General features: G+C 41.4%; 1 protein-coding gene across 2 annotated transcripts in view; it reads left to right on the top strand.

Moving 5' to 3' along the window:
* Positions 1 to 10,594: 10,594 nt before the first annotated feature.
* APBA1 (amyloid beta precursor protein binding family A member 1) overlaps positions 10,595 to 18,444 on the top strand; it is a 129,932-nt gene continuing 122,082 nt past the window's right edge. The window contains exon 1 of one of the 2 annotated variants that reach the window (XM_083186075.1): positions 10,595 to 10,866. The gene's annotated coding sequence lies outside the window, so the exon portion shown is untranslated. The remainder of the gene's footprint in view (positions 10,867 to 18,444) is intronic. The other variant, XM_083186073.1, reaches the window with a different exon arrangement.

Below are 18,444 nucleotides of genomic sequence, written 5' to 3'. Positions count from 1 at the left end.
CCTGTTTTTGTACCTTACATTCTTGATGATTGTTACAAGAATTTGACATTGGACGGTCCATTTAACATAAAAGATTTTAAAAAAAGTTCTTAACCTGTTTATACATAAGGGTTTGTACTGTATTTTCCCATGTTGATCAACCTTGCTGTGTGTTGCGTCAATGATACTTTTTAGCAAGTACAGTAGATTCTGTTCTAAAAAGAAACATCTAGAGTCTAGTCTTTTTATTTATATTATGGGTCGAGTCTCCCATAACTGAAATGCTTGGCGGTTAGACGTATTTTGGATTTCATATTTTTTTCTGTATTTTGGAATATTTGCATTCCATAATGAGAAATCTTGGGGAAGGGAACCTAGTCTAAACAAAAAAAAAATGTATTCATGTTTCATATAAACCTTATACACAGCCTGAAGGAATGTGATATTCTATAGTAGTTTAATAGTTTGTGCATAAAACAAAGTTCATGTGTATTGAACCATCAGAAATCAAAGGCATCACTATATCAGCCAATTTAGATATTGGATTTTTTGGATATGGAACACTCAACCTTTTAGCTTGTCTCTCTGGAAGAGTAACTGACAGTAATGCTGTTAATAAAGACATTGAGAAACATTAGCCTGTAGGATTGCAGAACAAAATCTAGCCAGTTATTCTTTTAGCCTATAGTTTTGCAAATAAACCTAAAAAAGTGTCTTATGTTATGCACTAAAGTAAAATGCACTACAATGCTACATTACCCTTATCTCTCATTCCAATCTCTTTACTTTTCAATCACAAATGGCAAAATGACTCATACGCATCTTGTCATTGTAGCCAATGTCTTAAAGGCCTATAATAGGAGTCAAAAATTTTTTAGCAGCACAGTTGTCCATTCCCTTTCAAGCTACAGTAGCTCTTTTGCACCTGGTTTTCAGACCACCAATTATTTATATTTTTAAGGGAGAGATTAATGCTGTTACTAAGGCATTCACATTTATCTTACATAGAATAGGTCACTGGACTAAATTATTTTAGTTTTAGTGCAGTGTGTGAAGTAAATGTCCTTTTATATATGAAATAACATTTACTGTATGTGCTTAAACATAGTTTTTTCCCTTTTGTCATGGTTTATACAGCCCATAGTAATGTGACTATTTTAACACCGGTAAACTGAACTAAAAGACACTCCCAATTGGGAATATACAAAACAAACCAAAAATATACAGATGATCTTAAAATTTTAACCCAGAGTGCATAAACCGCTGCAGATATACTATAATCTGGACCCTGAAAAGAAAAGACTTCATCAATATAATCTCATAGATATAATATAAAAAGACAATTTTGACTGCGCCACGAGCAGCTAAAAAGGAGTATATCAAAAAGAGGTCACCAAACCTCTTATAACTTGTAGAAAAATGAAAATGAGATAGTCTCCTCAATTGCACTCCTACTACTTTAACAAAGGGTTATAAATATGACAAAACAGTGGGACGAAATTATCGCCTGTCGCACACCGTGCTCACAACCTATGGCGTGAATAACACAGGATTATAATTGTCCTTTTTGGTCCTCTTTTTTTCTGGTATTTCCTATATTTTCATATGATTCAGGATGTTCCTTGCTCCTCTGTGTTTAGATATATAAAAGGAAGAAAAAGAAACCAAATGGTATAATACGTTTCATGGGGGTGAAATGGAACTTATAATGTAATTCTGTAATCTTTTTTCAAATAGATGGCATACCGTACTCACGCAAAGGTGATGTATGTTCTTCCTATAAAGGTATCTTTTTTACTTCGATATAATCGCATACCCAATCTCACTTTATTCTAAAATACTTTTCCTCACATCTTTACTTTTTTACTGAACTTGTATTCACCAGAATCACCCCACACTGTGATGGAACAGGAAACATAGGGTGTACCCAGCTGCAACACCATACACGTTATGGTTCCTTTGTAGGTCTCCAGACCTCAAAACTTTTTTTTCCCAACATAAATTGGGATGAATGTACCCAAAAAGAATGAGAGAGGTAGGAATGTATAGTAAAAATTTAATTTTAATATTGAATAAAATTCATAACCTACACCATGTATCCATAAAATTCATAAAAAATGTGGGATACTCTGACTCATGTGCCTTAGCCTAGTAAAGATGCAAAGAAGGGCACTTAACTTATTTCAGGGGCAGTCCGGTCCGGACTGACACCCCTGAATGGGAAGTGAATTCCAGGCACAGGCTCAATGATGAAAGAGGGCTCCCAATTCCTCCACCAGCCCGTTTCGACATATGTCTTTATCAAGGTGTAATAATATCCTTCTCTGGACCTTCTTTTTATTATATTTTTATTGAAGTTATATTTGAAACACAAGACACATAGAAAATGAAAAGAGAAAGGAATAAAAAAATTTAAATAAGAAGGAAATAAAATAACATATACAAAAACACAAAAAAATAAGTAAATGTACATAAATCACATGTGGAATATGTCAGGTAGGTCAGGAAATATCAGAATCTAAATACCCATTGATGAACAAAACAGACAGTGGGCACTCTATTAAGGTAAAGTTACATCAGTGATTGCCGGTCATGTTATATTGCTAGGCGAGTTCAATACTGATAAGTCTATAGAGGTGTTGCGGCCACACGGATGTCCTTCCATTTCCCTATATTCAGTCCATCTGAACCATTTGATGTGGATTGAAGACGTTTTAGAGGAATAACTGCAAACAAGATTTAGGATATGACCTTAACTGGCGCACTGCTGCCTGAGAATCTGTACTTTACCCTGGTTATCACCCAATAACCCTCCAAATACCAAACATACAACAATGGGGATTTCCAAGTCTCTGGCGCAATGCTTGAATAAGGTGAGTCTAAAGTTCTTTATCTTCAGATGTCTTCACACTTTTCAAGGGTATTCTCAAAATACATAAAAAGGAAGAAGGGATCAGTAGTTATACTGACTCTTATCTTAATTTCAAGAAAAGACAATATAAAGGAGATGAATGTAAGGGCGTACTCCCACTCACGGTAAGTAGGGTGGTGTACAAGTGAATTTGTGATAATTACCAAGCAAACATTTTTTATTCATCATAATGACCTTTTAAACTACTTAATATGATTTAAATTCATACTTACAGTAAAATCTGTTTTCATTTCATGTTTGTTTGGTTGGCACTCGAGATGGAATTAAAGCTGGGTACACAACTAAAGATGACTGTCCGACTCTGGCAAAGTATGAGAGGGAGTAATAATCAGTCATTTGCTCCCAAACAATGGAAAACAGCCAAAAACAGTCATTCCGATAAATGAGTTAAGTTTAAAGGTGCCCATACGTGGTGCGATTATTGCATGCGTTTTGAACGCCATCCTATTGCACGCAAATCGCATGCGATGCAACTGGGATCTAGTTCCAAAAGTGTGCAGCACATACTTTTTGAACTGTGCGATGGGATGTGTGCGGGAGCGTGCATTGCACCCGCAAATCGCACCATGTATGGGCACCTTAAGCACTATTTTTATCTGTAGTCCAATGTTTGGGAGCAAATGGCTGATTGTCATTCCCTTACATACATACATACTGTACATACATTACCAGATGTTTGTTCCAAACATACAGATTGGATATAATGTCAAAATCCATACATTTGTGATAAATTGTGAAGTTTTAAATGTGCTTTAACACCACCAAATTCTATATACAACCCCTGCATTTTGCCTTCATGGCAATCTAATTCCCATATTCAACTGTTTATGCACTATGGTGCTGTGCGGGTTGACTGCACTGGCAGGATCCCAGGGATTTCTATTGAATTTTATATGTGAGAATGAATGTGTACAGGATTACTACTATTTAAAAAATAGCAACCCTAGAGCTGATGGTTCCCTTCCCCGTGCTTGGGGCATGGAACTTAGCCAGACTGCTGTGGTGACACACAAAACCCCTATAGTCATGTGTGTTCCCACATAAAGCAATTTGTGTGCTCATCAGCTATACAGTAATCTCTCAAAAGGGTCTCTTAAATCTCCATGAATATGAAACCCCCAAGGTAGGAATAGAAAATACAAAAGGTTTATTCTGTTAAAACAAGTAATAGAACCAAGCAACTATATATTATGCATATCAGAAGGTTTATTAATGTTTGCTTTTTATAAATAACCTGGCTTCTTAGTGGTTTATTCATAAGTATCTTGAGCAAAGAAGAAAACGGCAATGTAGACTATTTGTAGTAGATGAAAGGCAATAACTAGATCTACTTACCTAGATGCAACATTTCTGCAGTGTAATAAAAGCATCCAAACTTGCCCTTGGGTGATCCACAAATACAGTTGGAACTGGGATCAGACCACTTCCTTCAAGCTTTCCTTTCATGTATTACAAAGTAAGGTAAAAGAACCAACAATAGTGTTATGCTGTATAATGAATGTATTACATTAAGATGCCTGTACATGTATTAGACGACCTATATAGCTTATTAATCAGCAATAGAAAAAGATTTGGCCATGTAAAAGACAAATGGGGATATTCAATCCCCATTTGGGGAAAATAGCGGTGGGCACCTATTCGATTCTGTCTTGACTAACGTCATCGAAGAAACATATCGACAGACTATAAAAGTGATCAGGCCCGTTTTGCAAAGAACGGCTGAGAAGTTTCGCAATCATGGCCCGATCTTGACAATCCACGGCCATTAACCCTAACACACACCCTTTTTACCGATAAGCAGGTGGGACATTGAATTCCGCCTGGCGATTTGCGGTCGAGCAAAACTAAAACGGGCCAGGGTCACTGCTGTCGGGACATACCGACATTCGTGACTCGGGATTGAATACCCCCTAAAATGTCTATATAAGGGAATCTACCATAGCAATAGTTCCTATAAAGTTTATGTCGACATACTAGTGTACATACTCCCAACATTTGAAGTGGCATATAAAGGTCAGCGTTATAATAATGTAAGCCCAATACATGTATTGGGGAGGGGATTGGCTACAGGTGTGAGACAGAGCAGATGCAGCAGCAAATCATAGAGCATGAGACAGAAACAGCGTGCCCTCAGCCGTTTAAAAAAAAAAAAAAGTGGTTGGGTATGGAGGAGAGGTCAGTTGCTGAGGGGGCAGATTATATGATGAAGAGGTGATGCTGCTGATTGTGTGTCTCCAGCTGTGATGTCCGGGCTATAATTACTCGGGAGTAATCGGGAGCAGGATTCTTCATAGGCAAATCCAGCCTCTCAACCCATAGCTAGTGGCTGGACAACCAAGTAGGAACAGGAGGTGAAGATCATTATCAATATAATAACTATACTGGAGCAATTGAACTAAACCTTTAGTCCAGGGATTGGGAACCTGCGACCCTCCAGCTGTTGTTGAACTACATATCCCAGCATGCCCTGCAACAGTTTTAGCATGGCCATATAGCAAACCTGTAGCAGGGCATCCTGGGATATGTAGTTCATCAACAGCTGGAGGGCCGAAGGTTCCCCATCCCTGGTTTAGTCAGTGAATACAGCTTTCATATCAGAATATACAAGAGTGTTCTCTAGCCTGCATCACAGTTCCATTCATTCCATGTATTAATCAGACATATATGCCACATATTCAGTGTACTGTGAGGGGTGTGGAAGTTTGGCCATGCATGTCCTAGACACTATTGACCTAAACTATGGCCCTCCAGCTGTTGTGAATCTACAAGTTCCATCATGTCTTGCCACAGTTTTGCTATTAGGGAATGCTAAAACCGTGGCAAGACATGCCGGGATGTGTAGTTTCACAACAGCTGGTGGGCCACAGTTTGGACATGCCTGGTCTAGGGCTACCACTATTGGTCAACACATGAAAGGGTTTGACATGAGTTTTCCCATTTTTTGGTGTCTATCGACATTGCTCCCCCCACCCCCCAAAAAAAGTGTAATGCTTTGCTTGCCATTCTTTGGGTTGATTGCCTTGCTATGCTCAGCACACTATTATATTCTCCCTCTGTGCTGACATGGATGTTGAAGTAAGTCTGTTTAAAAAATAAAAATCATGAAAAACTCACGTCAACCTTTTCACGTGTTGACCTTTTGTCCATGGTGAGCTTTTTTACGTGTCGACCAATAGTGGTTACCTGTACCAGATACGTACTGTGAGAAATAGATTGCTAGCTTGGCTCTGGAAAACCAGTCCAGCCTTAACACAAGCTTTAACAGATACAGCCAGTCTGTAATATCAAGCCTTGTTACCCAATGACTTCTAGAGTTCAAATGAAATCCACATTATATAGTGGATTGTGCACCACAATATGTATTCTGTAAAACAGAAGTAATTCTCTCCACCAAAAATGGCAACAGATATGTTATGAGTGGAGCGTATTTTCCAGTATTAATCTGGTTGGTGAAATGTAAATCAACCGAATGTGGTTAGATAGAACCACGTGAAACTGATACTGACTTTTATATCATAAATTTATTTTAGAGACCTACAGTGCATCTGGTAAGTATTCGCAGCGCTTTGCTTTTTCCACATTTTGTTATGTTTCAGCCTTATTCCAAAATGGAATATATTATTTTTCCCCTCAAAATTGTACATACAGTACAATATCCTATAATAACAACATGGATGAAGTTTTTTGGAGATTTTTGCAAATTTATTAAGAATAAAAAACTAAACTAAAATTACATGTATATAAGTATTCACAGTCTTGAATATTATGCCACAAGCTTGGCCCGCCTATCTTTGGCCAGTTTCGCCCATTCCTCTTTGCAGGACCTCTCAAGCTCCAGGTTGGATGAGAAGCATTGGTGCACAGCCATTTTCAGATCTCTCCAGAGATGTTCAATCGGATTCAAGTCTGGGCTCTGACTGGTCAACTCAAGGACATTCACAGAGTTGTCCTGAAGCCACTCCTTTGATATCTTGGCTGTGTGCTTAGAGACATTGTCCTGCTGAAAGATGAACCATCATCCCAGTTTTGAGCAGATTGGAGCAGTGTGATTAATAATAACTGGAAAAAAACAGTCCTGTGCCGCGAAGAGCCGACAAATTATAGACCAATAGGACAGTATGACCAGACTTAGTTAAAATATACCAGCTTTCCTGTCAGTTGCAGCTGTTCTATTTGGGATGGCTCGATGGCCCCAAAAAAAACCGGAAAAGAAAACTTGTGAAAGATAGAACTGCGCAGTAACAGGAATAATATGACATTTATTAGTATTTGCCTCCAGTAAATGGCACAATATCCTAAGATCACATAAAACATATAAATGAACAATAAAAGAAAAAAAGCGCAACCGGTTGTGACCACATAGAACACTTAAAATGACATAGTACTAAAAATGGGCATACAATAATAGATTAATTAGGCATGCACTGTACCTACAGTTATTGGTTAGTCAATAAGCGGAGTGGAATCAGCTTAGTCCATAGCAACTGATTAGTAGGCAATTCTGTGTCGCAAATATGACACCATTAGTTGTTCGTATTGATAAGTATTGCCGAATTATTTTTTTTGGTATTTTCAATTATCAAAATTGATGTGCATGTGATAGGTTTGAAAATGTCCAGTTTCTGATGGCTGCCCAGATATTACGACAGAGGTACCTTACAAGATGTCACCCTCCTCTTCTCAAGCCTCCCAGTCATTGGTGCTGAATGACCTTTGGAACAACTTTATCCGGAGTATACTTTGAGATGTGTGACGTACTTGCTATAGTCAATAATAGTATCCCTCTTGTGCACTTGCCGATTGTAACCTGAGAATGCCAACATCTTCGGGTAATATATAACAATAATTTACCGCTGCCACTAACTGACCCCTCCATCAGACAGCCTAACCCTAACTGCCCCCTGATATGGTTGACTATATCGGCTGCAGACCCCGTTGGCTAGTGTCTATGGGGCTATACTCTCATACTCCGCTCAGGAATTTGTCAGGAGAAATCTATGTTCACTGCAGGTGGGGCAAATGTAACGTGCAGAGAGAGTTCGATTTTGGAGAATTATTTTGTTTCTGTGCATGGTAAATAATACTTGCTCTATTTTCACACTGCAATTTATATTTCAGTTTGAATATACCACACACAAATCTAACTCTCTCTACACGTTACATTTGTCCCGGCTGCAGGGCAACATGGTTTTTTCCATTAGAGAAATGGTGTGCTTTGCAATTCAGTGTGAATTAGGCCCATTGTGCTGTAACTTGCTGCAACACCAGTACTTAGGATGCTGCCAGGTTTTAAAACTCAAGCAGTAGGGGCTGATATAATTGACAGGAGGTTGTCACATATTGCTGGAGTAGTAGTAATGGGTGACATCAGTATGGCAGAGACATACTTAACTGGTGAGCTAATAAAAAGCACTAGGTAGTTTGAAGACAACTGGTAGTTGCAAGATTTCTCAGTGATTGAATACTGGACATAGAGTCCAGCATTCTAATGGAGAATCTAATGCAGCTGAACGTAGACAAGCAGTGTCCCTGCTGTTGCTTATCAGGAACTGCCATGGCATGACACCAAGTTCCAGATGTCTAGCAATAGCTGGAACTCACTACAAAGATAACCTGTGTTGGCTCATAATACTCCTCTCATTTTTCTGTCTTTATAGCCCCTTTGCCCCATCGCCCTTTAGCTCTCAGCAATCCACCAGGCAGAGGTGTAACTACCATTGGTGCAGCAGGTGCATTGCATCAGGGCCCTTTAGCACTAAGGGGCCCACTGCTGCCACCCACTGCAGTGTGACATATTGTGAGCTTTAGTTTGAGTGGACGACTGGGGCCCAAATGATATTTTTGCACCTGGGCCAAACAACCACAAGCTCTATCACTGCCATCGGGAGCTGGGAGAAGAAGGTAGGTCAGCAGTCCAGATGAGCAGACTATGGCAAATTCAGGGACAGCTGAATGCAGAGTTTTCATAGGTGCTGGCAGCTGTCATAGCTCTTGCCTTTGTGAGTACAGCATTTGTTTAGAAGACTGCAGCAGATTCACTTGAAGGTTCAGGCACTGAGATTAGGATGGTTAGCAGCAGCTCTCACTGTGCATGTGAAGAACAGAAAAGGAAAAATTATATAAAAAGACTGAATACGCTAAATGCATTTCATCTACCAGTTTTGGTGCGCTTGGACAGTTGGCTCTACTGGGGTTCAAGACTCTCTGAAGGCAGATTCAGAGAGCTGTGAAAAAAGCTAATTTTATGTCCAGTTAAATCCTCTTTGATGCAATATGACAAAATTGCCGACAAGAGCAAACTAAAGGAATATTCGCACATAAAGCAAATGGCTACAAGTTGGCCAAGACTGTTAACCTTGAAAAAGTTGCGGTGCTAATTAGGAATTAATAATTTTTTTTTCTGAAGAATTGTTAGCCCGTGTACATGTTTCTTTTTACTAAATTATTTTTATATTGTCTAGAACACTTCTTTTTGTATTAGAATTATACTTCCATTCAAACTTTTGGTGCTCATGTTTTAGAACAATATTTCAATATTTTTTGTAAATTGATACATTTGTTTCAGCAATTTTAATGTACTTTATTTCGGAAGTTTAAGTATTGGGGTGTGCAATAATATTTTGTCTATGTTTTTTTCTGCATTATTTTTTAAGTTTGCAGAAATTGAATGCACTACTTAAGTGTTTCCCAACCATGATCCTCAAGGTACAATAATACCCATTTGAGACCACCAATTCAACCCAAGTTATTGCCTTGTTAACCCAGGTTGATCTGCGGTCTGAAAGCACCACAGCACCATTTCCCAGGTCGAGTGACCAGGGTTGAGCATGACTCTGACCTGAGACAAGATGGGTAACCTATGAGGAGGCAGTGCTTGGTGACATTGTCAGCTCCAAGCGCTGCCTCCTCCTTGGCCCCCCAATGACACACCACCGATCCTCCGTGCCCCATGTGACATCAGTGACACAGCAATAAGCCAGATCATTGCAGGAACTTTCAGACCGAAAATGCAGGGTCGCTCCGGGGCTGGACCCATGCCCTGGGTGCAAACCAGCATTTGAGGTCTGAAAGATGGTATAATGCTGGGTACACTCCGGCCTATATATCAGCTGTTTGATTGAATGGCTGATATATGGATAGATCATTGGCCAGTGTGTACCAGCCATATGTCCTTACTGATCAAGCAGTGGGCTTGATCCATCTGTAGCGATTTGAACAACACAGGTAATGCTGTACATGCAGGTCTCCAATGCCTCCGGGAGTTATGCCCCTGTATCAAACCCTGGAGAGAGATAAAGAGCCAACCAATTAGTTCCTGCCAACTGTGGCTCAATTATGGCAGGAGCTGATTGGTTGGTACTCTACTTCTCTCTACTGTATCTCTCTCCGTGCTTTCATAAAGCTTCCTCTGAATGCGAGTAGCACTCAGTAATTTAAGCTTCAGGCCTTCAGTGACAAAGCTTTCAGTGACTCCCCTGGATTGCTGTACACCGGCAGGCAGTGTGTGTGCCGCACAGCATACGCTACCGGGTGCAGCGCAGCAGGAGCACAGGAACCGCAGTACAGTCCCTGAGAGCAGCATCAGCATCCCTGCTCCGGAGGATGACCGAGCAGCCGCTGCAGCCGCCGCCGCTGTGTGTGCACCAGGCAGCAGGGAGTGTCGGGCCAGTGATGTGATGTCACTGGCAGGGAGGGCGGAGCGCCGGGGCGAGGAGGAGGATTGCTGTTGCTGCTGCTGGTGGCTGCAGAAGGAGAAGACAAGGAGTAGGTGGAAGATGGTGGAATCAGAGGTGATAGCTGCTGCTGGTCTCCCCCCTCACTCTCCGGGCTGCCACCCCCTCCACCGCTAAGAGCCGGCTGCTGCTCCTTCCTGCCGCCAGCGTGTAATGCCGCGTCCCGGCTCTGATTTACTCTGAGGGGGACAAGCCCGAGGAGCCGCGATCCGGGATTTGTGGGTAAGTGGGGGATTTGGGCAGGGGGCAGGTAGCCGGTGGGGGTGATCCATCTTCCACGGGAAGGCGTGGGCTCCCTGCCAGACGCCGCAGGATGAGGCCGGGTGCACGGGAGACAGATGGCCTAAGGAGGGGACGTGCAGCGGGGCTGGATGTGGGGATCTGGGCTGGGATGCGGACTGTGGGTGGGATACAGCATCTGCTCATATGCATGCACACAGCGAGCCCTGGCATGGCTGCTGCCGGGCAGTGGTGTGCGGGTGACAGGGTGCTGCACTGCTGCTGCCTGGCATCCCCCGTATGACACATGAGGGATTGGAGGAGGCTGGGGAAGCGCTGGATAATGTTGACAGGAGATAATTGATATATCCTGTGTGCATTCATTCTCATCGGAGGTTTATGTCAGTGAACTGGGCGACGCACAGGTATGGCACACTGCGCCCAGCCTGACGCACAGATGCCCACTCTCACTCTGCTGCTGTGATTAGTGCCAGTGCTGCTGCTGGAACCTGTCCTGGACTTTGGACTGGAGGGGAGGGGCAATCAATAATTGAGCTGTATGGGCACATGGCAGGAGGCTGTCCCTCATTGTGATGTATGTATCCGGCTACATGGGCACATAAACCAATCAGGAATAAAGCTATTGTCCAACTGGCCTTTATATGCCAAAAATACACTTATATATTGTGTGTGTGTGTGTGTATATATTCATTCGTATATGCTGAGCTGACATTGAACTGTGCAATTACATTTATTGGCATTCAAACTACAGCCTTGTCTACCTAACATAGATGCATTGCTTTTTTGAGTGAGTGACCTATCAATGCCATGCCAACAAATAAATGCACTACTTCATTCAATGAAAAGCCATATATTGAGCATGCAGTAATGTGTATGTGCTCAACCTGCACTTTATTCAGCATTTTATTCAAACTAATCCAGGTGTAACAGGAGTGCTATATATTACATACTGATGTCTACACATATTCTTTTCCTGGAAAGATTTATTTATTTTTGCTATTTGTATATAAATCTATGCCTCAAGTGCGCCCAATCTACGGAGATTGCACAATTCTGCAAGTTTTGTATCTGTAATATACGAAGTGTAGTTTTTTTTTTTTTTTTTTTTTTTCCAATGGAGTCGTACAGCTTGAAAAAATATCCCAGTCAATGTTTAACTAATAATCTATTTAACCTGATTGTAAATATGTTTTATTTGGGAGAAGGTGCGTCCATTTAGTCATCACCTGTGTCACACTTTCTATGCTTAAATAATGAGTGATCCATTTGCTCAGGGAATGGTCTGTTTCACCGTCATTGTAGTTGTACAGTGTATAAGGAGTAAATAGTACATAATTAAATAGGTTGAACTTGATGGATGGATGTATTTTTACAACCTCAGCTACTATGTTACTATGTATGTATTTGACGAAGCCTCTTTCCTGTGATCACAGTGTGGAATGCAGACACCTAATAAATATATATATATATATATATTGTGGAGTGTTAATACCTAAGGTATAGGTGCCCTATACACAGGTCCGACTTGTCTGAGGCAGACGATAAATCTCTGATGTGCCGTGGCTGCTGCCAGCTTATTGCGACAAATTAGATAGCCCAGAGCGAGCCTATTAACCACAATCAGCGATTTGGGGGTAGTATGCTATCCCCATAGTGTTTAACTGTAAATTGTGTACAGCAAGTATACATCAACCTTTAGCCAAGAGTTAGCAATTTCCTAGGAAATCATAAGTTCTTAGGGTGGTATTTACCAAGGCTTGGCAAACTTAAAAAGTATATGGGAGTGTATGCGTAGTTAATATGTTCAGCAACTGTGAAAATAAAAATTCTACTTCCGCGTTGCCAGAGGTCTAAAGGGGCATGCATATACATGGGGCCAGGTGCACCAAGCTTCAAGAAGTGATAAAGTGGAGAGCCAATAAGCTCCTAACTGCTGGGTTTGATAGTCAGTTAGGACCTGGTTGTTTATCACTCTCCACTTTATCACTTTGGTGCATTTGGTCCAATGGGGTAGATGTCTGATCTGGCGTTATGAGGGAGAAGTGGTATCCGCACTTCTCCCCATGTAAGAAGGAGCTGGGATGCGCTGAATGCGAGGGGCACTATGATAGATGTCAGATATGCAGGACAAATATATGAATGGTCAGTACTGACCGTTCCATCCCCTGCCACGGGATGCAGTTAAAATCCCGGCGGTCGGGATCCCGGCGTTCAGAATCCCGACGCCGGAATCCCGACCGCCGAAATGCCGACACATTCTCCCTCCTGGGGTGTCCACGACACCCCTGGAGGGAGAATAAATTAGCGTGCCGAGCGTAGCGAGGAACCGGGCCCGCTGCGTGGCGAGCGCAGCGAGCCCGCAAGGGGGGGCGATCCACGTCCCCCCCTTGTCGGGATTCCGGCGTCGGGATTCTGAACGCCGGGATCCCGACCGCCGGGATTCAATACTGAATCCCCTGCCACTATACACTTTGAAAGCTGCAGGGTGGCTCAAGGGGACATCGCTGGAGGGGGGAGTTTAATGGACAAGCATTCAGCTTTTGTACACCAAATTACTGTTCCAAAGGATTTTTCTTTGTCATCCTTCCTAATATTTTCCTGATCATTTGTAAATGAAGTTCGTATTTTGTTTGGCACTTGGTGATTTATTGCAGCATTGGCAGAGATGGTTATTCCCACTTGCACATCAGCCATGATAGCATGTGCTATTCAGCTCCCTGACATGGATAGTTGTCTGAAAATTTGTGCTAATTTACATGGTGTGTGTTGCTTTACTATGGTTTGCTAACTAGAAAACCAGAGCATTCTGCAGTAATTCTGCTCAAGACTTAAAGGATGACTTGTTTCTCTGTCACACATGAATACTAAATTTCCCATACATTACAGGATATTTTTGTGCAAGCATTTACAAACTTAAAAATGCCACAATTCTGGTCTTATAACTGTTTTCTAATATAGGCCGTACCGCTCATACCCATAGGCGACTCTAGAATTATGGTAATGAGTGGTCCCAAATACACAGGCAGGGCGTGGCCTCATAGGAAGGAGGCGTGGCATCACACAAATGGGCGTGGTATTACACTTTAGACCACTCACCATAATGCCCATTACACATTTTAGCAAACTCCGCAATACCAGCATGGCACATACAGAATCCTCCTCCTCTCCCCATATGGCATATACCTTTGGCACACTCACATAAAACAAGATACACATCTACTAGAAAAGCCATAGTACAGGAACATTGACAATGGACTGAGAGACAAAGGGGAGAGAGAGAGAGACATGAGAGTGCAAAGAGAGAGAGAGAGAGAGAGAGTGGGGGGGGGGGGGGAGAGATAGCGAAGAGTGGGGGAAAGATATATATAGAATATAAGAATACAGTATACAAGAGTTGTACCTATGGCAGCAGCAGTGGTTCCGATGGTCATTGTCAGACAGCAGCGGTCCTGTGGAGAAGGAGGGTGAGGTGGTTTCCATGGAGGAGGCTGTGGCTGTGGTTCTCAATGTGGCCTTAGAAATGACAGGGGGCACATGCTTCCTCCTCCTCTGAGGAGACAGACACTAGAGGTCATATTTCACATCTAGCGTCTGACAGGAAGCACAGCGCTGCAGCGCTTATCGCTGTGCTCCCTGTCAGACGCTAGAGGTGAAATATGACTTCTAGTGTCTGTCTCTCAGGGGAAGGCTGCAGCAGTGGCGGAAGTTTGAGGGACAGGCGGCCGCTGGCGGGATATGGAAGGACAGGTAGGCGCCGGCGGAGGGAGGGTGGCCGGGCAGCCTCAGAGTGGTCGAGCGGGTTGGCAACCACTGCCTTAGACTAAACAGCCGGGCAGCCCACAGCTCTCTCTGCCCGGCTGTCATTTCTTTAAATTTGATGTGCCTGGCGGTCTAATGGGTTGTCCGATGGACCACCCCTTAGATTCGCCTATGCTCATACCCCTTTCACATCGCATTGAAAACCTGGGTTATTCCCAGTTCAAGGTGCAGTGTGAAAGGACCAAACCTTATAACCTGGAATCACCAACCCGGCAATTAAACCTGGGTTTTTAGAAGGGTTAAACCTAGTTCATCCTTTGTATAATGGGTGAAGTGCTGGACCCAGTTCGGACCTGGCATCAAGATCCTGGGTATGATCTGGCATAGCGATGTGAAAGCGGTATAATTTACAACACTGGAATTTACTGGCCCTTACTAAAGAGTGGACACCCTGATTATTAAACATTATAAATACAAATGCACTGAACTTTGTATTACAGTAACAACAACAAAAAATGAATTTTATTAAATCACATTTATTACCACCTTTGTAATTACATGCACAGTATTAAATGGTGTCTATTGTAGCATGAAATAACCTCTGAACACTGGGATACTTTGAGCACCTTATTTGACTTGGCTATTTTTCTAACTCCTGATGTAACTGTTTACAGGAACTATTTTTTTCCTTGGTTGACTTTTTGGTGCTGCCTAGATACTTTTACTTTAATATTTAGATATAAAATACAGAACTTAAATAGTTTTTTTTTTCCAGGGCACACTTATCCATATAATTGTCATTTGTCTTCAATTAAAATCTAACTTTTATTGTATAAACCATTAAAAGGGGATTTTGTTCACAATATCATCTGGTATGGACACTCAATATTGTTACGGATGTGTGTTCCCACGCATCGTTAACAATAATTGATATCTACCAAACATGCTGTTCAATTTGACAATATAACCAAATGGCCCACATGTTTGGTGGGTCCCTGTGACATCACTTAACTGTATCAGCGGCGGTACCGGTGAGCGTGAAACGGCAATATTGCCCACTGCCGCTGTTGGGTAATGTGTATGAGGCTTTAGTGATATAGTTCATACAATTTAACTTTCACCATGTCACACAGGGAATAGTTTATATAGAAAAATCTGTTTTTAATTACAAATACCAGTTTCATACTAAGTTTGATACATTGATGCAGATAGCTTCCTTGGGTCTGTGCCAACTGCCTAGTCTCAACTAGTTACAAATTGGATACAGTAATGTTTATTACTGTATTTTCAAATACAAGGGGGAGATATTTTGAACAATCTCTTCAATCATTAGCTGACATTTTCTGTCATTATTTAATTTATTTTAAATGCTATCTGACAATTTTTTTAGAGGTTTATTCAATTCAAAATAAACTACAATTATATAGATAAGTGTGCCCTGGAAATTTTTTAAATTCTATATTTTGCCCTTTTGCAAAAACGTATTACTGCATCTTTTTATGCAGCCATATTCATTGACACACTCGTGATGACTTTGCTTGCATACGAAGCAGCATGTCAATGTATGTGTTAGGTACCCCCCTATTACTTCCCAGTCACCACTCTGGAGCACCCCTGAAATTTCTGGCGGGAAGAAATGATAACTTCCCACTCACTGAGGAAGCCTTTAATTCAATTGGTCCTGATTGCTTTGAAATGGTAATTGTGGAGCAGGTCCTAATATTTGAAAAGTGTACATTAGTTTACATAGTTTATCAGAGTAATGAACACATAAATGTTAGTGACGCATTTCACAGCAGTCTGCCCGCTTCCTCAGTTTGCATTTATGCTAATATTTGTGATGTGTCTATAAATGATGGGCTGTGTGTCACAATAAGAAGACTTTAGTTGCTGTCAACCGTCCCATTAGCTGTGCTGACGTGGCTCCCAAAGGCCACATCGACACAGCTTATACCACTGTTAACGGCAACTACAGCCATGAAAGTTTATGCTTGACCTACTCTGACAAACTATTTGTGAACTGATGTCCACTCATTACTTTGTAATGAAATTCCCATAAATTCAAGTTAAAGAAGCGATTAAGACTCTTTATTTATTAGTATCTGCACTTGCTAAAATTTCTGATACAGTGCGGATAAAACTGTGACTCTGTATATATAGAATTGGGGCTCATGTGCTGTGAAACATTGCTCCATTGTGACCAAGGGCGTAACTACCATAGGTGTAGGGGGTGCAGCTGCTATGGGGCCCAGAGCTGAGAGGGGCCCACTTTGCCTGTCAAAGTATCATGCGTTATATACATTTTTTAGCATTAGCTGATGAATAGGGGCCCTTACAAACTTTTGCTATGGGGCCCACATGTATCTTGTTACGCCACTGATTGTGACCTTCTAAAAAGGTCACTAGACTTATTGGTGTTTAACTTATGTTGCAGATGTGGATTGTTTTAGGAGTGGTGTGCTTTGTGGGAAGTCATGTTACGGGAAATTCATGTAGTGGTGTGGCAGTATAAATACCTGGGTCACACCAGTCAGACATAAGCCAGGGCGCAGACCCAGTTTGCATGGGAAAAGCCGAGGTCGATTTGCAGGGTCGCTGATCTGATCTTTTCAGACATAAGTAGGACAGTCTCGACCTGGTTCATAGGAGTTTTAAATAAACATCTGTAGATCAATTGTTTGCAATCTCCACTCTCGAGTTTTTTCAACAGGTGTTGTTTTGTGTACGTAGAAACTGGTGTCATAGCTACTAAATTGGTCAAATATATTAACTCTCCTGTGCATAATTAAAGAAATCCATAAATGGTGACCTGTTGATGGTACTTGAGGAAGACTGCTGCTGCTGATTATGATAATAATAATTTTGGTAATTGTTTAGTTTCACGGCGGGCGATATATCGTATGCGATATCAGCTGATATATGGGATGTGATCCGATGCGATTTTTTTACCTGTTCATAACCCCACTATCCACTACGCATGGAGTTGATTTTCTATAGTGTGGCGATCGCAGTAATCCGGATTATACCAGTATGTGGATTGAAATATTTACATTATAAAGGTGCATACACAGTCAATTTTTTTTTTGACACATTTTGTTGAAAGACCTTTCCATTGAACCCAGTGTTCTGGACGAAAGATATGGACGACAGACTAACTACGAATGAGGATGCGCCTACCCGCCAGTTGTTCATCAAGTTTGTTCGTCAACTGTGCATTCAGCTCAATTTGGCTACATTTCAAAAAGAGCCTATAAACTAGCTAGATCTTTCGTCTTTTGTCTGTCGTCCATATCTTTCGTCAACATCTTTCGTCCAGGACACTGGGTTCAATGGAAATGTCTTTCAACAAAATTGGTCAAACAAAATTGTAAAATTGTATGCACCTTAACATTCACACCCCTGTGTTGTAAGCCTTTTTGTTTTATATTGCTTGGAAAATCATTGTCAGATTTGAAGCCAATTACAGCCAGCTGGTTTTGCACTTTGAAATTGTAGGAGAGTGAGATATCAAGCAGGTTATGCTGAAATTAAATTGAAATGAACTTCAACAGTAAGATGACATGGCACCGCATATTTATGTAACAGTACTGCTGGCGTTCCATTTCTATTTGTATTCCAAAAAGGCCAGAGAAAATGAGGTTCATAATTTGACGGTACATTTGTTGAAATAAATGTTGAAACATAAGGATGGAATCATCACTTTCATAATCGGACTCTATTACTGATACTTCATGTGAGTTCAACTACCGCGCCAATCGGCAAATCACTTTTGTCTAGTATTAACCATATTAATGAGGCTCA

This window comes from Crinia signifera, chromosome 1 (assembly GCF_055691185.1).
Source record: "Crinia signifera chromosome 1, ASM5569118v1, whole genome shotgun sequence".
Lineage (NCBI taxonomy): Eukaryota > Metazoa > Chordata > Amphibia > Anura > Myobatrachidae > Crinia > Crinia signifera.
Note: the sequence above shows the minus strand (reverse complement) of the source record. Positions and strands in the feature narration are given on the sequence as shown.